Source organism: Corythoichthys intestinalis, chromosome 6 (genome assembly GCF_030265065.1).
Source record: "Corythoichthys intestinalis isolate RoL2023-P3 chromosome 6, ASM3026506v1, whole genome shotgun sequence".
NCBI lineage: Eukaryota > Metazoa > Chordata > Actinopteri > Syngnathiformes > Syngnathidae > Corythoichthys > Corythoichthys intestinalis.
Window position 1 is genome coordinate 2,297,058 of NC_080400.1, and position 12,607 is coordinate 2,309,664.

Here is a 12,607-nt window from a genome sequence, read left to right on the forward strand (position 1 = left end):
CTTTATTCGCTCCTTTTTTGTAGTCCTCTGTCCAATAGGGGTTTTTATCTCTTAGGTGTGTGAATGTAAAGAGGCAACTTTCGCGCATGTTAGGTTCTAATGAGATGATTAGAGAGGACGATCTGCCACCACCCTGACCTGCACACTGTCCGAGTTGCATGACGTCCGAGTTGCGCTAGATTGCGAGGGCCCGTTCAGTCCTGCTTGCAGGCCTAGTTATTATTATTTTTTCATGGCAAATGAAAATGGCCAATTTGGAGGTCTTAACATGCTCAAAAACTCACCAAAATTTGCACAAAAATGCAAATTCACGAAAATTTCGATAATTGGGCAACATTGTGAAAAAATGTCCAAAAATGGTTCAGTGGCGCCCCTGGAATTTTTAAAAAAGGCCTCTCCATTTAGGTTTTTTCAGCGTAGAGCGATGAAATTTGGGGAGTCGATACCTTGTGCAAAAATGCTTCAAAAAGTCTCTTGCACCCATATTCCAAACCCAACAAGAAATCTGGTATTTTGGATTGGTTGGTTGGATCCTCCTAAAAATTGGTGAGACTCTTCATGAGACATGAGATGTTAATTTATCAAAATGGTGAGTTTTCATTCACGGGCCTGACCTGGGCGGAGTACCAAAGTCGGGCTTATTTGGGATTAGGGTTAGGGTTTAGGGTTAGGGCTTCTTCAGGGCCAATTTGAAGTTCTGAACATGCTTGAAAACTCACCAAAATTTGCACATATCAAAATTGTGAGTTTTCATTCACGGGCCTGACCTCACTCAAACAGCTGAACAGGACAGGTTTAAAAAAAATAAAAAATACGACCTGGACCACCGGTGCAGCGGACGATGCCGTTAAGTCCGTGCTGCTCGCCGAGCAGAGCCTGCGCCGCCGTGCTCAGCCACTCGCGGCCCCCGTACCCTCCAGTGTCCTGCACGGAAACGCGCACGACCAAACCAGTTCCCCCCCACTAACACAAGTTCCCCAGGTGAACTACGCCACGAGGCAGTGATCACCACAAAAGAAAGACTCAAAAAAATCCATCTTGATGAGACAGGCGGCGATTGTTGTGTATTTGTTACACTTATAAATAATAGAATGATCCGGCCGTTGTGGGTGAACACCGTGTAGCACTCGTCTTTAATCTCGCTACCTTGCACTGCGCCGCACACATCAAACATAAACATCCTCGCAGATCCAGACATGACATGTCAAACAAGGATGTGCTTCCCAGGGCAAACCAGTCGATGACATAGATCATCCTATCAATATATTACAGCGATGAAGGAAAAGTTTCCCCCAGCTGTCATGGCCACAACAGCGTCATCTTTCAGTTAGTTATGTGTAAATAAATTGTTACTTTGCTATCAACAGCTCTATTTGTCTTGTTGTTTATGTTATTTTGTAGAAGGAAAACATTATTCAGATGTTTGGGATGTCACAAAAGCAAAAAATAGCTGTGTTAAAGTCAAAGTTACGTTTGAAATGTATGCTTTCACAAAAAGCTCAATTTCTCTGTTTTTTCATCAGAAATTGGAAAATTGCTCAAACTAAACTATTTTCTAATGCGGATTTCTAAAGAATGGAAAAAGATATGAACTAACTTTTTTTTCCTGCTGAAAGAAGAGAGTCTAATCTTTCTTTAGGTGGGTTCCATGATTATAAAGCAATAGAAAAGAATTTTCTGTGGGCCTTGCAAAATCAGTCAAAATCCAGTAAAACGGCCGGGAGTGAAGGGGGTTGCACCGGTGAAAATGGCTGGGCGTGAATAACCCTACCCTAACCCTGGTCCAAATGGATTGGACGTCTAGCTCCGTCAATGGTAGTCACTGAGAAAATAGCTGATGCTTACTTCATTTTGAAGTCAATGCATTGACTTGGATGACAATGTCGCCCCTACCAAAATGGCTGCCTGGCCTGAGGCCAAGTTGGTAGGGGCGATGCAAGGTCTTTTCATGCTTTTGCAGTTAATTGAAATGAGTTTATCACAAGTAGACATCAAATCCATTTTTGACTAGGAGGGGTGAATAAAAGTCCATTAGTCCAAATGGATTGAATGTCTAGCTGCGTCAGTTGTTGAGTAAACAGTAAATGTGTTGACATTGGTGAAGTAATCAGTTGAAGAATAAGCTAGATATGATTTCATTTTAAAGTCAGTGCATTGATTTGGATGGGAATGTCGCCCCTACCAACATGGTCGCCCTGAGCGCTATGTTGGTAGAAGCGATGCAAGGTTTTATTTAATGCTTTGTTAACGAAACACGAGTTTAGGCGATTTTAGTGACGCCGATGGTCAAAATCTGTCATGTTTTGCCTTAAGGAAGACTGCGTTTCCCATGAGGACCACCACACATCTGCACAGTGTTGTAAAATCATGATCTCCCGGTCGCCTGCAGATGGATTAAATGACATTTCTGTTTCCAGCAGTTGTATGAAAGATGAATAGTAATAAGAAATGAATACAGATATGGCTAAACAATAGCATAAAACGGTTAGGAACTGTGGCATCTACGGGACACTTCCTGTTGATTTTTGGGCATTTAAGGGTCACTTCCTGTTGATATTGGAGGCATTTACAGGACACTTCCTGTTGATTTTTGGGCATTTATGTGTAACTTCCTGTTGATATTTGGGTCATTTACGTGTCACTTCCTGTTAATTTTGGGGGCATTTACAGGACACTTCTTGTTGATTTTGGGGCATTTACGGGTCACTTCCTGTTGATATTTGGGGGCATTTACAGGTCAATTCCTGTTGACTTTGGGGCATTTATGTGTCACTTCCTGTTGATATTTGGGTCATTTACGTGTCACTTCCTGTTGATTTGGGGAGCATTTACAGGTCACTTCCTTTTGATTTTTGGGCATTTACGGGTCACTTCCTGTTGATATTGGTGGCATTTATAGGACACTACTTGTTGATTTTGGGGGCATTTTCAGGACACTTCCTGTTGATTTTTGGCCATTTACGGGTCACTTCCTGTTGATATTTGGGTCATTTGCGTGTCACTTCCTGTTGATTCTTGGGCATTTATGTGTCACTTCCTGTTGATATTTGGGTCATTTACGTGTCACTTCCTGTTGATTTTTGGGCATTTACGGGTCACTTCCTGTTGATATTTGGGGGCATTTACAGGTCACTTCCTGTTGACTTTGGGGAATTTATGTGTCACTTCCTGTTGATATTTGTGTCATTTACGTGTCACTTCCTGTTAATTTGGGGGGCATTTCCATGACACTTCTTGTTGATTTTTGGGCATTTACGGGTCACCGCTTGTTGATATTGGAGGCATTTACAGGACACTTCCTGTTGATTTTTGGGCATTTACATGTCACTTCCTGTTGACTTTGGGGCATTTATGTGTCACTTCCTGTTGATATTTGGGTCATTTACGTGTCACTTCCTGATTATTTGGGGGGCATTTACACAACACTTCCTGTTGATTTTTAGGCATTTATGGGTCACTTCCTGTTGATATTGGAGGCATTTATAGGACAGTTCCTGTTGATTTTGGGGAATTTACGGGTCAGTTCCTGTTGATATTTTGGGGGATTTCCTGGTCACTTCCTGTTGATATTTGGGGGCATTTACGGGTCACTTCCTGTTGACTTTGGAGCATTTAATGTGTTGATATTTGAAGACATTTACAGGTCGATCCTGATGATATTTGGGGGGATTTAAGGATCACTTTCTCCTAATATTTGGGTCATTTATGAGTCATTTCTTGTTGATTTGGGGGCATTAACGTGTCATTTCCTGTTGATTGTTGGGTGATTTATGACTCAATTTGTGTGGGCTTTTGGGCATTTATGGGTCACTTCCTGTTGATATTGGAGGCATTTACAGGACACTTCCTGTTGATTTTGGGGGGTTTTACATGTCACTTCCTGTTGATGTTTGAAGACATTTGCAGGTCACTTCCTGTTGATATTTTGGGTCATTTACAGGTCACTTCCTGTTGATATTTGAAGACATTTATGAGTCATTCCCTGTTGATTTTGGGGCATTCAAGGGTCACCTCCTGTTGATATTTGAAGAAATTTAACAGGTAACTTCCTGTTGATATTTGGGGGGATTCAGGGGTCAATTCCGGCTAAAACTTGGATCAATTACGAGTCACGTCCTGTTGGTATTTGGGTCATTTACGTGTCACTTCCTGTTGATTTTTAACACATTTACAACACACTTTGTGTGGCTTTTTGGGCATTTATAGGTCACTTCCTGTTGATATTTAAGGGGATTTACAGGTCACTTCCTGATAATATTTGGATAATTTATGAGTCACTTACAATGAAAGATAATATCAAGGTTGAAAAGTTGTCTAGTGTTGCTTGAATTGAAATGAGTTTTTCACTGGTAGACGTCCAATCCATTTTTGACTGCTCATAAAGATCTACGTCTGAATTTTGGAGGGCTTAGGATTAGGGCATTTACATGGAAAAGGCGTCGCTACTTACAGAATGTTCAGGTCACGAGACTTCTTCCAGAACCAACTGATTTCATAAGTATCCAACAAAGACAAACTGACGAGTAACACCTGGGCGAACGCAGGTGGCAAAGAAAACCCTAATCACGAGACAGGGATGAGCTGAAATAATACATAAGCCGTGGAAAGCCATTTTGGGGGTTTTCTTTGGCAGAGGCGAATGTTTTTTTGTTTTGTTTTTTTAAACAGGAAACGAGGACGACCCACACCCTTCCATCAACACGAGAAATGTATTGCTGTATTTACGGCGGCGGGGACCTAAAGGGATCGCCGTCAGTCGTTCGGAACCGGCGCGCAGACAAAAGAAAATCTAAGTCAACATTTGCTCCGTCGTGCTAAACCAAGCCCAGATGGGGAAGCGGGACGGCGTCCAATGCTAAGTGTCCAAAAAAGGAGTCCAAAAGAAATTCGCAAAGTTGAGTTATGGTCAATGAGTGTTTTCTTTAAATCTGCTGTGGTTTTACTGTGATAGTGGATGAGCATGTTTCAGTGTCGTTGAGGGTGGTAGGCGTCCAATCCAGTTCAGCCGGGACGACTATCAAAGTCGATTGCAGCCAATGGGTTAATAATGCAATAAAACTGCAAAAAAAAAATGAATGGGCAAATTTCCAAAGTAGCCATTCGTCTGATTGCAAAACAAAATGCAAAACTTCCTGTTTTTTTTTTTTTTTTTTTTTTTAATATGGCAGTTTTTTTGGGGGGGTATGGCAAAATGCTTTTGGCAAATGGCATTTGTGTTGGGCATATGGCAAAATGGCTTTTGATATATGGCAGTTTTTTAGCAGATGGTAAAATGGCTTCTGGTGTACGGCAGTGTTTTAAGCATAGGGCAGAATGGCTTTTGGCATATGGCATTTTTTGGGTGAATGGCATTTTTTGGCATATGGCCTTGGTATATGGCAGGTTTTTGGCATGTGAAAAAATGGCTTTTGGAACATGGCAGTTTTTTTGCAGATGGCAAAATGGCTTTTGGCATATGGCATTTTTGGGGGCATATGGCAAAATGACGTTTGGTACATGGCAGTCTTTAGGAATATATCATAAATCATAATGGCTTTTGGTGTATGGCATTTATTTGGCATTTGGCGTTTTTTGTTTTTTTTTTGGCACATGGCAAAATGGCTTTTGGTATATGGCAGTTTTTTGGTAGATTGTAAAATGGCTTCTGGTATATGGCAGTGTTTTTGGCATATGGCAAAATGGCTTCTGGCAAATGACATTTTTTCAGGCATATATATATTTTTTTTTTAAATATGGCAAAATGGATTTGGTATATAGCAGTTTTCTGGGCATATGGCAAAATAGCTTTTGGCTGCATATGGCAAAATGGCTTCTGGCATATGACATTTTTTCAGGCATATATATTTTCTAAATATGGCAAAATAGATTTGGTATATGGCAGTTTTTTGGACATATGGCAAAATAGCTTTTGGCTGATGGCCTTTCTGGGGGACATATTGCTAAATGGCTTTTGGTACATGGCAGTCTTTTGGCATATGTCAAAATGGCTTTCGGCATATGGCATTTATTTGGCATATGGCAGTTTTATTATTATTATTATTATTTTTTTTTTTTTTTGCATTTAGAAAAATGGCTTTTGGCACATGGCATTTTTGGGCCTATGGCATTTTTGGGCTTATGGCATTTTTTGGCATATGGGAAAATTGCTTTGGTACATGGCATTTTTTGGGCATTTGGAAAAATGGCTTTTGGAATATGGCAGTTTTTTTGGGCATATGAAAAAGGGCTTATGGAATATGGATTTTTTTTTACATATGGAAAAATGGCTTTTGGCTTATGTCATTTTGGGGGGTATATGGCAAAATAACTTTTGGTATATGGCAGTTTTTTAGCATTTTGGACAAATGGCTTTTGGAATATGGCAGTTTTTTAGCATAAGGCAAAATGGCTTTTAGGGTATGGAATTGTTTTGCCATTTGGCAAAATGTTTTTTGGCTTATGGCATTTTTGGGGGGGATATGCCAAAATAGCTTTTGGCTTATGGCATTTTGGGGGGGGCATATGGCAAAATGGCTCCTGGTACATGGCAGTCTTTTGGCATACGTCAAAATGGCTTTCAGCATATGGCATTTATTTGGCATATGGCAGTTTTTTCGGCATATTGCAAAATGGCTTTCGGGATAGGGCATTTATTTGGCATGTGGCAGTTTGTTTTTTTTTTGGCATATGGTGAAGTGGCTTTCGGCTTGTGGCAAAATAGCTTTTGTCATATGCCATTTTTTGGGGGGATCATATGGCAAAATGGCTTTTGGCATATGGCATTTTTCAGCATATGGCAAAATGGCTTTTGGCATTTGGCATTTTTTTGGGCTTATGGCATTTTTTGGCATATGGGAAAATGGCTTTGGTCCATGGCATTTTATGGCATTTGGAAAAATGGCTTTTGGAATATGGCAGTTTTTTTGGCATATGACAAAATGGCTTTTGGAATACGGAACCTTTTGGCATATGGCAGTTTTTGGTATATGGCAAAATGGCGTTTTGTACCTGGCAGTTTCTGGCGTATGGCTTTTGGCATATGGCATTTTTTTGCATATGGTAAATAGGTTTTGGTTTATGGCAGTGTTTTTAGCATATGGTAAAATGGATTTTGGCATATGGTAAAATGGCTTTTGGCATACGGCAAAATAGCTTTTGGCATGTGGCCTTTCGGCATAGGGCAGTTTTTGGCACATGGCAAAATGGCTTTTGGGATATGCCATTTTTGGGCGTGTGGCAAAATGGCTTTTGGTATATAGCAGTTTTTTGGGGGTATGGCAAAATGTTTTTTGGTATATGGCAGTTTTTTTTCATTTTGCATATGGCGGAATGCATATGGCTTTTTTGGGGGGCATATGGAAAAATGGCTTTTAGCATATGGCTTTTTTGGCATATGGCCTTTTTGGGGGGAGCATGTTTGACAATGGCATCGCCTTACTTGGGTGCCAATTGAATGTCCATGCATGGTAAGTGTATGGTCAAAAATCACAACAGCATTTTTTTCTCCCATTGAAAATGAATTGGAAATTTGGATGTGCATGACCGCCAATGGCATGGGCGTGTATATGCCATATGTCAAATACAACTTTTCGTTCTTGGCCCTGCTGCGACTGGCTCCTGAAAGTGTTAAGAGTAAAATCAACCTATTTTAAAATCTTATCTTTTTTTAGGACAGTGAATGCATCGCTAGCGTTTTTAAATGCTTCCTTATGGACGACGGGGCACTCACTCTTCCTTTCAATCCGACCACACATCAAAACAGCAAAAGGAAAATTTACGAGGCCAATTTTTTTACATGTAAGTGTTAATTAAAATATTTCGACATCTCGCTGAGGATGTGGAAGCTGCGGCATATCTTATTATCCGCGTCAAATGCTCCAACTTTTTAGCATCGGGCTTCAATTATTACCGTTCGTGCCGTACGCTCGATAGATGAGAGGTGGGTAATCGGCGAGACCGCGGGGTCAGATTCGGCTCGACGCCTCAATTTGTGTGGCCCGGCAAAGGAAATAATGTCTGCATTTATATATTGTATGTAGTTTTCACTAAAATAACGTTCCTGTAAAATTTCCATTGTCAAAAAATTGGAGAATATTTACTTTTTTTGTTGTTATTGTATTTAATAATTTTTAAAAAATAATTTAAAAATAAGACAAGTAAAGAGAATATTTAGTTGTTGTTTTTTTTGGTTTGTTTTTATTGTTTATTGTCTATTCATTATTCTTTTATTCATATGTATTATTTATTTATTTATTTAACTTTTTTTTACATTAACAACAAAAAAATTTAATGTTTTTTTAAATGAATACTGTTTATAAAATAAATCATTTATAAATATTTGTTTTAATTTACATTTTTAAAAAAATATTTTTGTATTTATTTTATTTATATATTTTTATATGAATACTGTTTACTCATTTGCTTTTATTTTTTTTATTATGATTGATTATGATCCATTATTTTCTCATTATTTTTTCACATGAAAAACAAATATTAATTTTTTTTTTTTTTAATGAATATTTACTTTTTAACCTTTGTTTTCATGTAGTATTATTATTAATATTAAGCATTTTACGAGTTATTATTTTATCATTTATATTTGCAGGCTGTTTATCCCTTTGTTTTATTGTATTATTTATTATTATTTAGTAATGATTTATTGTTATATTTTTTTTCTCGTGATATCATTTTTTTTACATGAAAAACTAAAAATATTAATGAATATATTTAACTTATTTACTTTTAAATCTTTTTATTTTTTACATTAAAAAACAAAAAAATTAAATGAATTTTTAAAAATACTGTTTTTTCCTTTGTTTTGTTTTATTTTCATTATTATTGTTATTACCGTATTACTTATTATTATCAATTATTTTATCACTATTTATTTCATGATTTATTACCATAAGTTGCAAATGAATAAACCATGAAAATGAAAGATGAATGAATAAAAGGAGACTATTTGTTTTTTATTTACATTTTTCAAAAATAAAATATTTTTAATAAACATTTACTCATAATTCCTTCGTTATTTTTTATATAAATACCGTTAATAGAAAATAAATAAATGATGAAAATGGGGAAAAAAAATTTTTACATAAATTGTTTAAAATGCTATTTATTCCTTTTTTATTTGCGTAAATCCAAAAATAGAAAAAGAGAATGTTCTTTTTGCTGTTAAAAACTAAAAATATTGTCGATGATATTTTCAAAAGATCATGAATAAATATGTATAAATAAAACGCTTTATTGACGATCAAAATAGATAACAATTCCTTTGCTAATCCATTTATCAATTAACCACGACTTCATTCGCTGCATTCCAGTCAAAATAAATTGGACGTGTAACGACATCAATGGCAGCCAATAATTTAAAAGTGCATAACCTGCCCAGTCACACCCTAGTCTTTCCCGTCCTCCCTCTTGATAGCAGTCAATCCCAGTAAAACAATTCTTGTTTGTTATTTTAATAAAAATATATGTACGGGATCGCATAAAAAAATCTATCCAAATAAATGCCAATTTAGGAAGGACCTCACATAAGCATGTCGGCGTGAGTCATGCGCACACGCCACACGCCCTCTATAATCAGCCGCTCTCTTCTCTTATTAAAAATGTCCGCCAAGGCCGCAGCTAAATTTACCACCGTCATTTGCAAAATAAAAGCGAGGTAAATTGAATGAAATTTCCTCAACCTTTGACGGAAGTTCGGAGGAGTTGTGAAGTCCCGGATAAAATATCTCTGTGATCAAAGTGCGGCGGGAGGAACCCGAGGAGCCTCTTTTGAGACAGAACAGAACATGGAAGTGAGACAATGATTGGACGCGTGATCTAACGGCGCCTTTGTAGCCTCCTAATCTTCGTCTTGGCAGGTCAACTCTGACCAGAAAAAAAAACTTCTTTTGCTGCTCAAGCCTCATGGAAAAGAGATTTTTAAAAGGCGCTATTAGTTTCCACCCACATTTTGTACGCCACATTCACTGAAGTATAGAAATGCTAACGTTAACGATGCTAGACATCCAATCGCGTTGCTCTTTTCATCGCTCTGGTGTGGATTTACTGCGTTTTTCAGACTATAAGCCATGGGTTTTTTTAATCAGTTTGCCCGACTTTAACTCCAGAACCAGTTATACAATATATTTTTAGCCAAACTGCATAATTTCCTACTGTATAGCCGATGCTATGCTAAGTTGTCATTAGGAATTGACATGATAGGAAGCAGTTTTTAGAATACAGCAAAATGGCTTTTCGCATACGGTGTTTTTTTGGCTTATGACAAAGTGGCTTTTGGCATATATTAGTTTGGCATATGGTAGTTTTTTGGTATACAGCAAAATGTATTTTGGCATAAGGCAGATTTTTGGGAACATGGCAAAATGGCTTTTGGCATATGGCATTTGTTTGGTATATGGCAGTCTTTTGTCATTTGGCAAAATGGCTTTTGGCATATGGCAGTCTTTTGGCATAATGCAAAATGCGTTTTGGCATGGCAGTCTTTAGGCATATGGCGAAATAGCTTTTGGCAGTCTTTTGGAATACAGCAAAATGTATTTTGGCATATGGCAAAATGGCTTTTGACATATGGCAGTCTTTTGGCATTTGGCAAAATGGCTTATGGCATATGGCAGTCTTTTGGGCATTTGGCAAAATGCCTTTTGGCATGGCAGTTTTTTGGCATATGGCAAAATAGCTTTTGGCATATGGCAAGATAGCTTTTGGCATATGGCATTTGTTTGGCATATGGCAGTTTTTTTGTATACAGCAAAATGTCTTTTGGCATATGGCAAGATAGCTTTTGGCATATGGCAGTTTTTTGGTATACAGCAAAATGTCTTTTGGCATATGGCATTTGTTTGGCATATGGCAGTTTTTTTTGTATACCGCAGAATGTCTTTTGGAATATGGCAGTCTTTTGGCATGATGCAAAATGCGTTTTGGCATGGCAGTTTTTTTGGCATATGGCAAAGTGGCTTTTGGCATACAGCAGTCTTTTGGCATATGGCAAAATGCCTTTCGGCATGGCAGATTTTTTTGCATATGGCAAAATGGCTTTTGGCATATGGCATTCGTTTGCTATATGGCAGTTTTTTTTTTTAAATACAGCCAAAACTCTTCTGGCATTAGGCAGTTTTTTTGGCATATGGAAAAATGCCTTTTGGCATGGCAGGTTTTTTTTTTGCATTGGGAAAAATGGCTTTTGGCATATGGCATTTGTGTGGTATATGGCAGTTTTTTGGAATCCAGCAAAAAATATTTTGGCATATGGCAAAATGCCTTTTGGCATAAGGCAGTATTTTTGGCGTATGGCAAAATGGCTTTTGGCATATGGCATTTGCTTGGTATATGGCATTTTTTTGGTAAACGATGATATTAGCTTGTGCAACTTATACACCAAAATTATGGTTGCGTTGAATTCATTTTGTAATTTCCCCTCCAAATTTATCATACGTGTCACTTATACCTGCTCTGCACGTTGACGTTGATCCCAGAGAGATGTGCGCTCATTAGCGTAGCCCCCGAAATGTTATTCTTTCCCTCTTCCAACAACAACAAGAACATCTCTGGGAGATCGGCCGGCGACGTCGGAAGCGTCGCCCGGTGGCGCGGCCTCGCCGTGACCCCCTTCTTTCTCCTCCTTCTATGAATGAGACGGTCTCGCTCCGTGAATCAAAGCCAGGCCTTCTGTTTTTCTTGGCTTCCTCCCGTCGGACTCCTCGTATCGTCTCGGCAGGAGGAGGAAAGGAAAGGAAAGGGAGGTCTCGTAGGAAGTTAGGGGAATGGGATGATGCCCTTCCATGACTGGGTTATTTGTCTTCGGGCTGTCTGACTTTAGCTTTGACAGCGATGGACGTCCAATCAAAATGGATTGGACGTCAATGGCACTAACACATCATTGCCTGGCACTAAGGGTCACAGACGTCCAATCCGCTCAAAGTGGGAGCTTCAGTAGGTACGGGTCACTTTCTGTTGATTACAGGCAACTTGCTGTTCATTTTGGGGGGATTTACAGGTCACTTCCTGCTGATATTTTGGGGAATTTACCATTCTCTTCCAGCTAATATTTGCATCACTTACTGTTGATTTTGGGGCATTTACGTGTCACTTCCTGTTGATATTTCGAGACATTTACGGGTCACTTCCTGTTGATTTTTGGGGCATCTACAGGTCACTTCCTGTTGATATTTTTGGGCATTTACGGGTCACTTCTTGTTGATACGTGGGGGCATTTTCAGGTCATTTCCTGTTGATTTTAGGGTATTTATAGGTCACTTCCTGTTGATGTCTTGGGAGCATTTATGGGTCACTTCTTGTTGATATTTGGGTCATTTACAGGTCACTTCCTGCTAATATTTGGGTCATTTATGAGTCATTTGCTGTTGATTTTGGGGCATTTAAGTGTCATTACCTGTTGATATTTGGAGACATTTAAGGGTCACTTCCTTTTGATTCTGGGGCATTTACAGGTCACTTCCTGTTGTTTTTGGGGCATTTACAGGTCACTTCGTGCTGATATTTTTGGGGATTTATGGGTCACTTTATGTTGATGCTTTGGGGGATTTACCAGTCACTTTCCGCTAAAATTTGCATCACTTACTGTTGAGTTTGGGGCATTTACGTGTCACTTCCT